The sequence below is a fragment of the Triturus cristatus genome, chromosome 11 (genome assembly GCF_964204655.1).
Source record: "Triturus cristatus chromosome 11, aTriCri1.1, whole genome shotgun sequence".
Classification (NCBI taxonomy): domain Eukaryota; kingdom Metazoa; phylum Chordata; class Amphibia; order Caudata; family Salamandridae; genus Triturus; species Triturus cristatus.
The window spans coordinates 927787656-927802048 of NC_140594.1; positions in this window are offsets into that span (position 1 = coordinate 927787656).

The window sequence follows — 14393 nt, forward strand, 5'->3', positions numbered from 1 at the left end:
ATGTGAGAAAAAATATGCCACACTCCACTGAGGAGTGAGCAGGAGATGTAATTCAGGACAGTAGTCTGGACTCTATTCCCCACCCTGAGGATTATGGAAGCAAGCCCACAGGCCAATTCCATTCGGCAGTGAGCGCCTCACTGTGGATTGGTGAGGTGCTTGTAGGAGTGACTTTGTGGACCCTGCAGAGCTTAGGTACAAAAGGAAATCCACCTGTGTCCCAAAATCTAAACAGTGAAACAGTTTGAAGTACACAGCACTTCTTTCTGTGATTCCATCTAGCCTCAGTTAAACAGATGGATAAGTCATAAGAAGATCAGGCCGAACTGACTAAGGCCCTGATAATGAGTGGCCTAGATTTGGCTGAAGTATTTATCGCACCTGGTAAATACCAATACTGTTGGATGAAGTATTTAATGGGCGCAGCAGATACTTTCTGTTCTGAGTTTTCCAAGAAAAATGGGGATACGGTCATGTAATAGGTGTTTTAACCTGGCTCCCCTCCCAACCCATTACTGATCTAAGCAGGTTTGATTTGCTAAAATATATGAGGGAAAAATGGGGGCGTGTTGGGGGCAGCACAGTACTGACCGCAATGCTTATTTTTTCAATATGGCTGGTAAAAGGAGTTACTGCTGTAATAGGAGGTGTAAAGAACATTCACAGCATTTGTGGAAAAATACATGAAAAACTTGATAAAAACAGACCAAAGAGTGATAACGTTTGGGCCAGAACAGACCAAGTAGAGACATGACAAACAGACATGGAAAATAAATCCATCTCTGTGGAGGGCAGCATTGACACATGGAGAAGACAAAGCAGCTGCATGACGAGTCTTTGAGATCCTCAAATTTCCAGTCTTGTGGTGTGACCTCTATTATCCATTTGAAAAATCAAGCGAAATGACTAGACACCCTCAGCAAGCAAGGATCATACCATTCTTGGGGTGTTCCCCACCAATAAATAATCTGATCTAGCAACATTCCTGGACTAAAATCTAAATCAGGAGCATTTCTCCAACAAAGACTGTTTTCTGCGAGAGTTGTGAAAACAATCAGAATTACAACTAGAGACTCGAAGAAAGGTGGTCACTCAAAAGGTATAGTATTGATCACTTCAGAAAATGACAGCACAAAGAAAGGATCCTCTGGCCTGAAGCATTAAGAAAGAATCTTCACCACACAGGAAATCAGATAGTATTCTGTGTTAATCTCAACATGGTGCCTATCAACAGGAGATTGGAAATGCATAACCTGGGAAAAGCAGGTTTGAAATACATTTTAAACTTAAACAGGTAAAACGCCAGTGGCATAGAAAATAGATCAAGAAAGATCTTAAGGCAAAATATAAGGAGGGGTTAGAAAAATATACGAAACTGCTAACTGTAAGTAAATCAAATTGCTACTCCAGCAGGGTAATAGAAGCCTCAAATAAGCAGTGAGAAACTTTAAAAATGTTTAAAGAACTTACACTGGAGCAGCAAAATTTGAACTGGTTCCCACTCCGGACTTTTGTGATGAACGCAATAATGGCCGAAGATAAGTTCATTAGATCTCTCCTGGGACTTAGAATTAGCACGCCAATTACCCTGGTGTACTTGGACTTGCCACAAAGTGGTATATCCCAGAAAATAGAGTTAGACTTTTGATCTACTCGTATCATCTGTGGACTTCACCAACCCTCGCATCATATCAGGTGGGCCTTAGAAATCTTATGTCTCCAGCACGTGACCGTAAAATCCAGTTTGAAGAAATTTTGGTAATCCCCGAAGATATATTTGCAACATCAATAGCAGGTCTAAAATAAACCTATTGGGAGTATATAGATATTCAAACTGTGATGAAGTGCAGAGGAATTTTAAATGGTAAGCCATGCCCATAGTATGAGCCCACAGTTGACAAAATTACTCCTCTACTCCCCCTTGCCACGTAAATTGTATGTCCAGTTTAGATGCAAGACCCTCCCAACTAAAATCTTCCGTAGTAAGTGGCCGTCGGTCGGCTCTGGGGGTGACCTCTGTCATGCTTGTGCAGTAGCACCTGAATCCCTAGCCCAAATGCTGTTTTTCATATGGAAGCCTTTAGGATCCTTAGCGTTGATACCAGCAGAGTTGGTGGTTAGCCCCATCACCAAATGTTTTATGTCAGCATGGATGGATGAGACACTGTAAATGCATTCAAGGCAGTCAGCAGTTGTTGCCTTTACACAATCAATGAAGCCGGCTCTGTGGTCTACCACTATAAAAACTCCTTTTGGCCGTAGTGAATGTAGATCTTTGTTGGGCCTAGCTCTGTTAACTTGTGTTTGTGAATCCAGTTAGGCACGTGCCAAAACAAGTGGGATCTTTTTTACCTGAGATCCCAAGATGGATCTTTTTTTTTTTTTTTTTTTTAGTCCTCATATGCCACTTCCCACCCTTTCTCTCTTTGTAGCGCCCTAGGATGTTATTTGTCTCATATACGAAAGATTCTCGCTTACTAGAAGGCGGAGGGGGGGGGGGGGGATGCCATACCGTAACCGAACCTTCCAAAGCAAGTGTCCTCCAAGAGATTCAAAGCAACTTAATCATAGGACCATTACTTTTCATCTTTACAATAACCAAAATTTAAACTTCTTATATCCCTACCCATCACCCATAGTGCTCCAAAATAAAGTCCAGAATTTGTACTTCTTCTTATGGGGACCTGCCATGTCCAATGTCCAATGTCTCATAGCTATAATCCAGATCAAGTCTGTCGGGGGTCAGGAGAAACCCAAAGTCTACAGATTTCCCCCCGGGCCAACAAAATAGCATAGAACACCAACTTCGTTTTATCATCCAAGCCCTTACCTTGTGAATCCAATCTTCCTGTAATGATGGTTTCAGGGCTTACCTTAATACTTTGCTTTAGGATCACTGACAAACAATTACTTACAGCATCCCAGAAGATTTTGATCGCCGGACATGTGACAAACATATGAATGTCATCCTCATTTAGGCTATTACATTTAGGGCATCTTACATTACCACCAACTTTAAATTTGGCCAACCTCTTTGGAGTCCAGTATGCCCTGTGGAGAGTGAACAAATGATTCCTTCTTAAATTCGCAGGCTTTACCACCCTGTATAGAATCAACATAGTTACTTGCCATTGTTCTTCTGTCGCAATCCTCGGCAAGCACTCTCTCCATAGGGTCTCCGGCAGTAGAAAAGGCCCATCTTCCAACTCAACAATAGCCCAATACCACATCGCCACCTCTTTTTTAATGCAAACATCCGATGCCAACTTTTCCTCAAAGTCGTTGTGCCATCCAATGAGATGTTCTTTCCCGGCTACACAGCTTTGAATCTGAACATATTTAAATTTAGAAAACTTAGCACCCCAGTATGACTCACAAACAGACCACGGCAATAGACTTCCATCCACAAATAGTTCGCCCCATTTCTGGGAACCTTCTGTTTTTAAAGCCTTTGCCAATGCATCTTCCATCCAACTTGGGGCGCCCGGAGTTTCCCAGATTGGTGCTCCGGCACTGAAATAAGGAATTTTTATGGCCCTTCTGACCCGATACCAAACCATAGCCAAATCTCTTAAGATCTTCAATCTTACTTTTTTGAAGTATTTTGGGTCCGAAAATGTATACATAAAGCCAGCCTGTTTGATCCCCTCAATTCTCAACAAGGCAGAAAATATTTCCCCATGGACTGAGTTCCCTGGAGTACCCAAAAGCATTCTGCAGTTTTTGAGCAAAAAAGCCCAGGAATAAATCTGAAAGTCCGGGGCTGCCAAACCTCCCTTAATATACTTTCTCCTACTTTTTTTCCACGATAATCCAGATCCCTTGGAAGACCAGATGAATGACCCTATCTCACTCTGCAGTTTTGCCAACCCATTTTTCTCGAACATAAGAGGAATAGAATCAAATAAAAAAGTTAACTTCGGCAGCACCATCATCTTGATCAAATTAACACGACCGAAAATAGTTAATGGAAGATGACTCCAACCCTTCATTAGCATGGAAATATCTTTCCTAATTTTAACAAAATTAGTTGTGGCGAGTTGCTTTATATCCTGAGTAATTTGGACCCCCAAATATCTGATCTGTTTTTTGAGAATTACAGCCTCCGTTGCCAGGTTCCACTACATAATTTCGGTTTTATCCGTGTTCAAGCAATACCCTGAAACTTCGCCAAAATTCTTCGTAATTGTATTTATCGTAGCCAGTGTTTGATTCAAGTCAGATGTTAAAATGAATATATCGTCCGCATAGAGGCCAATCTTTCTGGTCCAACCCTGAAATCTGAAAGGAGGAATACTATCTGCCTCCCTAATCTTACAAGCCAGCGGTTCGATATAAAGATCAAACAAAAGAGGGGACAAAGGACATCCCTGCCTAGTACCCCTCATTACCTTTATAGGCTTGGTTAATACTCCGTTAACTAATACTCTAGAGGTAGGAGACTGATAGAGACATATTAAAGCTTGGCCAAAAATTTTTCCCAATCGCAAGTGCATTACTAAAGCCTTCAGAAAAACCCAATTTACGCGGTCAAAAGCCTTGGCGGCATCAAGAGCAACAATCGCCAGAGGAAGCTTCTGATCAACAGCAATGTCAATACTGGCTATCAGAGAGAATGTTAGTTCCTTTAGATACCTGCCCTTAATAAACCCCTTTTGATCCTCGTGAACTATACCGGGGATCACCTTAGCCAGCCTATCTGCCATAATCTTTGCAAACAGTTTATAATCACTGTTTAAAAGTGAAATAGGCCTATACGAGTCCATGTATTTTGGTGATTTCCCAGGTTTTGGAATAACAGTTATATTTGCCTGATTCCAGGATGCGGGAAGCTCTATGCTGCCAAGGAAAACCCCATTGAATACCTTAGTTAATAACAACGACAAACTCCCAGATAGACTTTTGTACACTTCTGCAGGAAGGCCATCTGGGCCAGGTGCCTTGCCTATCTTAGCTTGTCTAATGGCCTCCTCTATTTCTCCCTGGCTTATCTCTTGATCCAAAAAATTCTGTAGATCATCAGTTAAGGGCTTTAAACCTTTTAACCAATCCTCTATCAGCTTCATATCCGGGACCAAATCTTCCCTATATACCTCCACAAAATAATTATAAAAGGCTTCCACAATATCCTTTGTTTCTGTAACCATGCCTCCTGCTTCACCTGCTTTAACTTCTTTAATCCTGTTCCTTATCCGGTCTTTCCTAGCTTTCCAGGCTAGTAGTTTACTTGTGCCCTCCCCATATTCAAAATGGGCCAGTCTACTGGCCTCCCATTTTTCTTTTACCCTGTTGTTAACCACGGAGGCTAATTTCTCTTTCAATTCTACCAATTTTTGAACAATCTCTTCCTTCTGGGCTCTCCCCCTATTTACAATGGCTGCTTCGCCCTGCCTAATTTCCAATTCCAGACGTTCTACTTCATAGAAATAGTCTCTTCTTCTACTAGCCCCAATAGCACCTAATCTGCCCCGAAGAAAGGCCTTAGCCGTCTACCATACAATATCTATCCTAGCCGTGCCCACATTGTGTTCAATAAATATCTCGACTTCCTGCTGTAGACACTGCATTGCCTCCTGGTCATACAAAACTGTACGATCCAACCTCCATACTGAATCCAAATCGCGATTCCCAATCACAAGTTCTAAAGTAACCGCAGAATGGTCAGATAGATGTACCCCAACATGCATAATTTGTTTTACCTTATCCACAATTCTTGCATCTATTAAAAAATAATCAATTCTAGATTTATGGCGATATTTTTTATTGTAAAAAGTATACCCTACATTCTCACCTGCCCTCTGTCTCCATACATCACACAATCCAAACTGATCCATCAAACCCCTCAATCTAGATGCCATTTTACTGTTTACCTGGACTCTACTGCTCGCCGATCTATCTAGCCTAGGATCCAGTACTGTATTGAAGTCTCCAGCAAAAACTATAAAACCCGTGAGACCCATCATCTCTTTAGCTAGTTCATCCAGTGGACCAACATCATCTTGATTTGGGCCGTAATATCCTATCACATTATACACAAGGCCACCTATCTTCATATTTACTATCAACCACCTACCCTTAATATCTGCCTTCTTGCCCTCAACCGGACAGTCTAGCCCTTTTCTGACCAACAAAGCAATACCTTTTGTTACCAGTGTCTGTGGCGTATAAAAAGCATAGTTTAACCACCGGAGTGACCCTATAAATTTCTTGCTCTCTTCCTCCGTTAAATGGGACTCTTGAAGAATCATAATATTTGCTGGAACGTCTTTCAGATATTTCATAATCCTATCCCTCCTTGCTTTAACCCTTAGACCATTTACATTCCATGACATCCAGGTCACCGCCTCTATCCTACCCTCCACCATCATACCCCCACTTCACTCTCTCTACCACCCAGGTGAAAAAGTAGCTCATGAGAACCTTTTTAAAAAATGTTCCCCCACCTCCCTCCCCCTAAACACCCAACCCTAACCCCCCTCCTGTCCTTCCCCTCAACCCCCCACCCCCCACCCCCCTCCCGGGAAAACCCAACCAATGACATTAGGCCCAACCTAGGCCTACCGAGTGCCGGTTCTAGTGGACATGCTGATCCTACCGCTAAACTTTTATTACCCTCAATGACCTGTGGTAGCATCAATTATATTATAAACCTCCGCCATGACAATACTCCAAAAAGCTATCAACATCTTCCACCGCTCTAAAAGTATGCATCTTATTATTCCACATTACTTTTAAAAACGCCGGAAATTTCAACTGTACCGTGGCACCCAACCTCCTCAGAGGTTCAATTCTCTTACCCAACTCCCACTGTCTATTTGCAGTTACCACAGGGAGGTCCGACCTGACCTCAATTCTTGCCTCTCCAACAGTTAATAAGCCCTTCTTCAGTGCAGCCGCTAGAATCTTCTCTTTTAACCCATACGTTAAAAAATTTATCAGAATCCTTCTGGGTTTCAAGCGATTTGGATTCAGTCTGAAAGGGTCTCGGTGTATTCTCTGAATATCTAATGAAATCTCCTCATCAGTTTCTTCCAACTGTAGCTCAGTTTTTAATAAATGGACAATAAAGCCCTTTAAATCATCCCCTTCCTTTCCCTCTGGAAGCTTCAAAATTTTTAAATTATTCCTGCGCTGCATGTTTTCCAATTTTTCCAAACGCTCCTCATAGGCCTTTTCCCTAGACTTAACCTGCTCTAGCTCCTTACTGTTCTCATCAACCTTGCCTTGAATTACCTTAACCTCCGACTCGAGTGTTACTGTACGCAAATTTAACTCATCAAATTTAGCTTCCAACAACCCAACTGCCTCCCTAATTCCATCTCGCTTTGCCTTCGATTCCTCCAACCCCACAGTGCATGTCCAAATCGAGCTTCTCTAATAAGGCGATGACCACACTGTCTGAATGAGCCTTACCTAACACACCTTCACTCCCTACATCCTTACTCTCTGAACCCCCCTTAAAGTTCAATGACTCAGCCATGACGGAGATGGATCTTTGTTACATTATGCTATTGCACTTTATTGCCTTTTGCACTTCCCAAATAAGGGAGCTGTGTTTTTTTAAATTTATGTGCCATCCTGCTTGGATTGCTCCAGGTCAGTCTGATATTGCTTGTGTTGACAATATTGTTCTTTACCTGGAGCCTGCACACACATCTATTCCTTAATGTTGACTTTGGCTTATACGCTGTTTCTTTGCACTCTGCCTCCTCACTCTACGTGAATGTTCTCTTAAAGCACCAGCACTTTGCGGTTATTATATATTTCTATATTTCTAGAATAGATGTAATTGACTTTTCTTTTTAGGGCAAGTCCAGCAGTGCTTAATGAAGCCTTGTAAGGCTTACATAAGACCTTCTTTTGTCAGTGCTTTAAGTACTGGAGTCTTTCAACCCAGGTTTTTAACCATTGAAATGGTTTAGTCAGTTGAGTATATGAAATGTGTGTAATGCTGTTCTGAACCAGGGTTTTTGGAGCAGTCTTAGTGTTAACCAAGAAGCTACTGTGCAGGAGCACGGTTCATACATTTAATTGAATGTTTTTTCTTAGTTTTTAAAATGTCTGTGTATTTTGTTGTGATGAATGTATACTTGTTCAACTTTTATGATCCTAGCGATCGAAATACAGTGATTGTGATGAACTCAATAACTAGTTTAGAAATCAAATTCAGAATATCAAAGACAATATTTCCAAGTGCTCTCTACTACATGTGCATTGAAATAGAGCAACTCTGACAAACTTCACTGAAATTACTGGGCATAAATTAAATATTCTATCAGCAAAGAAAAAACAGGCTCCTCTAGGGTGCCCTGCCCTCTGGAATTTTTGAAAACGTTCAAGGCTACAATCTTTCCGCCTGAATAAATCTTATTTATTTATCCCTCACACAAGGGGAAGTGTAATGCACATTTAAACATGTGGAAGTGATTTAACGATTGAAAAATCAGCGATTGATCCAATAGAGTTAAAAATTACAGAGCTATATTTAAGCTTCCCTTCCTGGCTAGGCTATTGGAGGGCCATGTTGCCTCCGAAGTGTGTAAGTTCCTACAGGATACAGAGTTCCTGTACCCTGTTCAGGCAGACCTCCATCCACTACACAACACATAATCAGTTTTATATTCTGTAATAGATGATCTAAGGTGGAAAGGAGATCAGGGGATATATGCAGCACTGGTATTGTTTGATCTATTTGCAGCCTTTGACAAGGTCAATCATAAAATATTGAACGATCGGCGAAGGACGCGGGGTCTCAATACAGTGCACTTCTATGGATTGAATCCTTTCTTGAGGACCACACTCAATCAGCGAGGTTAGGGCTTCTATATCTCAGGCAAGAAGATTGGAGTGTGGGGTCCCTCAGGGATCCTCACCATCTCCTCATGTGTTTGATCTTTGTATAAGGCCTCTTATTGCAGAATTGATAAATAGAGGTTGCAATGTTTGTAATTGTTAGGATCACGCTCAGTTAGTGTCTTATGTTTCACTTGGATGGCACACCTTAAAAGCACACATCTTTTCAGGACACCATGAGATACATTTCTGGTTGAATGGAGTTGAACCAACTCAAGTTAAATGCAGATAACACAGAGGTAGTTCTGTGAATAACAAGGCTAGGGTTTGGGATCAACACTATTGGCAAACTAATCTAGGCCCATTTCCACTCCCTTCATCTGCGGTTAAGAGTGTTGGGGGTCATGATTGATGGTAACCTGTCAATGCAGATTTGAGTGGGTTCGCTGATGTTCACTTTGCTCTCCTGAGGCACAGCCGGGAGTAGCGCGCTTCGCTGCATTTAATTTTAAAAAGTTGTATTTTGTGTGCTCCATACCTGTGTGCTGGAACTCCCCCCTGGCATTTCTCTTCCTGCTGGCTCATACACCCCCGCACAGCGCTGCTTTCGCTGCCTCGGGTGAGGTGTTTGAACCACTCTTGCCGCCATTCTACCGCGAGCCTTAGGCCACGCCCACTCGCGCAGGCCACGCCCCCTCCACCAGGTTTGCTTTTAAGCGCTGACTACTAGCGCCACCCCCAGATTCACTTTGCTCTCCTGAGGCACAGCCGGGAGTAGCGCGCTTCGCTGCATTTAATTTTAAAAAGTTGTATTTTGTGTGCTCCATACCTGTGTGCTGGAACTCCCCCCTGGCATTTCTCTTCCTGCTGGCTCATACACCCCCACACAGCGCTGCTTTCGCTGCCTCGGGTGAGGTGTTTGAACCACTCTTGCCACCATTCTACCGCGAGCCTTAGGCCACGCCCACTCGCGCAGGCCACGCCCCCTCCACCAGGTTTGCTTTTAAGCGCTGACTACTAGCGCCACCCCCAGATTCACTTTGCTCTCCTGAGGCACAGCCGGGAGTAGCGCGCTTCGCTGCATTTAATTTTAAAAAGTTGTATTTTGTGTGCTCCATACCTGTGTGCTGGAACTCCCCCCTGGCATTTCTCTTCCTGCTGGCTCATACACCCCCGCACAGCGCTGCTTTCGCTGCCTCGGGTGAGGTGTTTGAACCACTCTTGCCGCCATTCTACCGCGAGCCTTAGGCCACGCCCACTCGCGCAGGCCACGCCCCCTCCACCAGGTTTGCTTTTAAGCGCTGACTACTAGCGCCACCCCCAGATTCACTTTGCTCTCCTGAGGCACAGCCGGGAGTAGCGCGCTTCGCTGCATTTAATTTTAAAAAGTTGTATTTTGTGTGCTCCATACCTGTGTGCTGGAACTCCCCCCTGGCATTTCTCTTCCTGCTGGCTCATACACCCCCGCACAGCGCTGCTTTCGCTGCCTCGGGTGAGGTGTTTGAACCACTCTTGCCGCCATTCTACCGCGAGCCTTAGGCCACGCCCACTCGCGCAGGCCACGCCCCCTCCACCAGGTTTGCTTTTAAGCGCTGACTACTAGCGCCACCCCCAGATTCACTTTGCTCTCCTGAGGCACAGCCGGGAGTAGCGCGTTTCGCTGCATTTAATTTTAAAAAGTTGTATTTTGTGTGCTCCATACCTGTGTGCTGGAACTCCCCCCTGGCATTTCTCTTCCTGCTGGCTCATACACCCCCGCACAGCGCTGCTTTCGCTGCCTCGGGTGAGGTGTTTGAACCACTCTTGCCGCCATTCTACCGCGAGCCTTAGGCCACGCCCACTCGCGCAGGCCACACCCCCCTCCCAAACCCTTCCCTTCACTGGTATATAAATGTGTCACTCCCGGCAGCGCAGCGGACGAGCGCAGCGGGCGCGACGAATGCGCGCCGAAGGCGCGCATAAGGCAAGCCCGTCTGCGCCCGTCCGCGGCCGGCAGGGGCCCGGGGCCCGTCACTCTGCCCCAATTACCTCCTATGCCCCTAGGGACTTGATTGCACTTCACTCACATTTCCCGCTAGACCTCTCCTGCCATTCAAAACTCCTTCAACTGGGGATTCTTAACGCCCGTCGCATTTTCCCTGAGCTCAGGGCCCTTCCATCCTCCATCATTCAGCCTGCCCAGTTACCTGCTAACATGGAGCTAGCAGTTGTATATCTCAACACCCGGTCTCTTATCAGCCACCAACACGATATATACCACCTTTTGGACTCAGACCGCCCCGACATCCTGTTTCTAACCGAGACCTGGTTGAAAGAGGACTCCTCTCCTGACATTCTGGCAGCTATTCCTCCTGGCTATTACATTCTTCAAGCCAACCGTCCAGCTGGTAAATCCGGAGGTGGTGTAGCCGCTATTATTAAATTTCCTCTCAGATTCTCTTCCCTCTCTCTACTCACTATCCCCCAGGCCGACTGCCTGGTTATCAGACTCGAATCCTCGGTGTCCCCGCTCACCTGCGTTCTGGTTTACCGTCCTCCTCAACCTATGCCCAATTTCCTCCCCCTTTTTGGTGACCTTCTATCCCAGCTCACACTCAACAACTCCAAACTCCTGGTTTTAGGAGACTTCAATTACTGGCCGTCTGATCCACTTGAAAGCCCCCACTCTCTGGCTTTCACTGACTTACTAAGTAGCCTTAATGGCTGTCAGCACGTCCACATGGCGACCCACTCTAAAGGCCACACCCTAGATCAGGTCTGGACCTACAACCTCGACATTACAGCACTCACAATCCTCCCTTGCCCCTGGTCGGACCATTCCTTAATTTCTTTCCTTCTTTTGGTCCCCCCACCGCCCTCCCGTAGCCGTGGCGCTAGCCTCCTGGCTCGCAACTGGAATAAAGCCAACCTTGACCTTTTCCTTTCCTCCCTAACATCCTCCGTCCCACCCGGCTTAGGCCCCCCAGATTCCCAGGAAGCTGCTCTCGTCGATTGGCTGGAATCTGCCAGTAATATAGTCGCCCCTCTCAAGTCTACCCGAACCAAGCGTCCTCACGACGCTCACCGCTGGTTCTCCGATAGCCTCAAATCTCTTAAACTAGGACTTCGCCAAGCTGAGCGCCGCTGGCGTCGAAACTACGACCCCTTAGATAAGGCCCATTTCCTCAAACTATCTGGAGAATATAAACACGCAATCTCATCCGCAAAATCTATTTACTTTTCCACAAAAATTCTCAACTCTGCGAATAAATCCAAAGACATTTTTGCGATTGTGGAGGAACTCTCACACCCGGACAGAGTGACCATCAAACCCCTCCCTTCTCAGGCACTCTGTGACTCCCTTAATCGATTTTTTATTGACAAAATCAGTCAAATCAAAAACAGTATTTCCTCCTGCCCTCCAGCAACGTCTCCTTCAGAGACTGCCCCCTTTTTTAACTCCCACTCCTTGTCACAACTGCCTCCTATATCTGACGAAGTCTTCTTCCCCCTGCTTCATAAAGTCTCATCCGGTTCCCCCACTGATTGCTGTCCCCCAGCAATTCTCCGGACTGCTTTCTTGTCCTGCCCTGGCCCCCCACTGGCCCTCTTGAATAACTCCCTGCTGCTCGGCGTGGTCCCCAGCCAATTCAAGAACGCCGAAGTTATTCCCATATTAAAAAAACCCAATGCCGACCCAACGGTCTTGGGCAACTTCCGCCCTATTTCTCTCCTGCCTTACCTAAGCAAGGTACTCGAGACGCACGTGACCACTGTCCTCAGTTCCTTCATCGAGGACTCCAACTTCTTAGACTCTCAGCAAGCTGGGTTTAGACCTGCCCACTCGACAGAGTCTGTCATCCTCTCTGTTATGGAGGAACTCCGTAGAGGCACCGACTCCAACACCAGTCAAGCCCTGGTGCTTTTAGACCTGTCAGCAGCCTTCGACACGGTCGATCATTCCATCTTAGTCGACCGTGTCGAAGAGGCAGGCATTAGCGGGACGGCCCTTAATTGGGTTCGCTCCTTCCTTGCAGACCGCCATCAATCGGTCCGTCTCTCTCAGTTCACGGCAAACCAGACGAGAGTCACCTGCGGTGTCCCGCAGGGTTCTTCCCTGTCACCCCTTCTCTTCAACCTCTACCTCACCCCCCTGATCCGCTCCCTCCGCGGTAGGAATGTCACAGCATTTAATTATGCAGATGACATTCAGCTCGTCTTCAATCTCGACTCCTCGGACGAAGCGGCTCTAGATTTCCAGTCCACCCTCTGCCACATCAGTAATTGGATGGGCACACACCATCTTAAACTTAACCCCGACAAGACGGAGCTCGTTCTTGTCGGAGGCCCTTCCAATTCCTGGAATTCCACCTTCTGGCCCTCCTCCCTCGGCCCTCCCCCCCACCCTGCTGACAAAGTGAAAAGCCTCGGGGTTTACATCTCCCACGACCTCTCAATGCAGCATCAGGTCAGTGCCACCGTGTCCTCCTGTTTCTTCCAGCTCCGGAAGATTCGTAAAATAGCCCACTTTCTGACCACTGAAGCCCTTACCTTGGTACTACTGGCATTAGTCATCTCCCGCATCGACTACGCCAACGCCCTATACGTTGGCATCCCCCAATATCAAATCAACAGACTACAACTTATTCAGAACCAAGCAGCTCGCCTTATCTATCACCAACCGAAACACCATCACGTCCGTCCCCTTCTCAAGGCCCTCCATTGGCTCCCTATTTCGGAGCGCTGCAAGTTTAAACTCGGTTGCCTAACCCATAAATCTCTGGCAGGCACCGGCCCTTCCTTCATTGCCTCCCTTCTGCACCCCTATACCCCCTCTAGGAATCTCCGCTCTTCTCATCTTGCGCTCCTTCAGACTCCCCGCTTCAAGCGCAAAAAACACGGCGGTCTTAGGTTCTCCTTTCTGGCACCCTCTTTCTGGAACTCTCTACCGCTGGAATTGAGACTTTCCTCCTCTTATCTTCACTTCAGGTCCCTCCTAAAAACCCACCTCTTTCTCGGTATCTATTCATAAATCTCTTTCTCCTTGCCTTTGCTTCTGCCTCTCGTTGATTAAAGTGAATAGCGCCAAGAAACCGTCCGGTGAATGTCGCGCTTTACAAATAATTTTTACATTACATTACAATGCACCTTCTTTTTAAAAATGATGAGGACAAGAGACCCCCTAGTGACCTTGGAAGCATGCAATGTATTGATAATAGCTTCTATTCTATCCAGGTTAGACTATGCTTGTGTGATTTTTGCCGACCTACCAATCACTATCGTAGATAAACTTCCAGTGCTACAGAATGAGGCGGGTAGGCTAATTTTCAGTGTCCCAAAACATACTCACGTTATCCCATTGTTAAAAATGCTACACTGGCTTCCTTTAAATCAAAGTATAGAATTTAAACTTTGCTGTATGGTCTTTAATAGTTTAAATAATTTAGCAACTACATTTGTTGCAGATACAATTAATACCTAGGCCCCTCTTCGCAACTTAAGATCTTCTCATTCTAATTTACTAGTTGTTGTGTTGTGATGTCCCTAAATTTCAAAGAGCAGATCGGGAGGCAGGAGTTTTGTGGTGTTAAACCCCCCTTTCTGGTCTCTCTGCCTTGGTC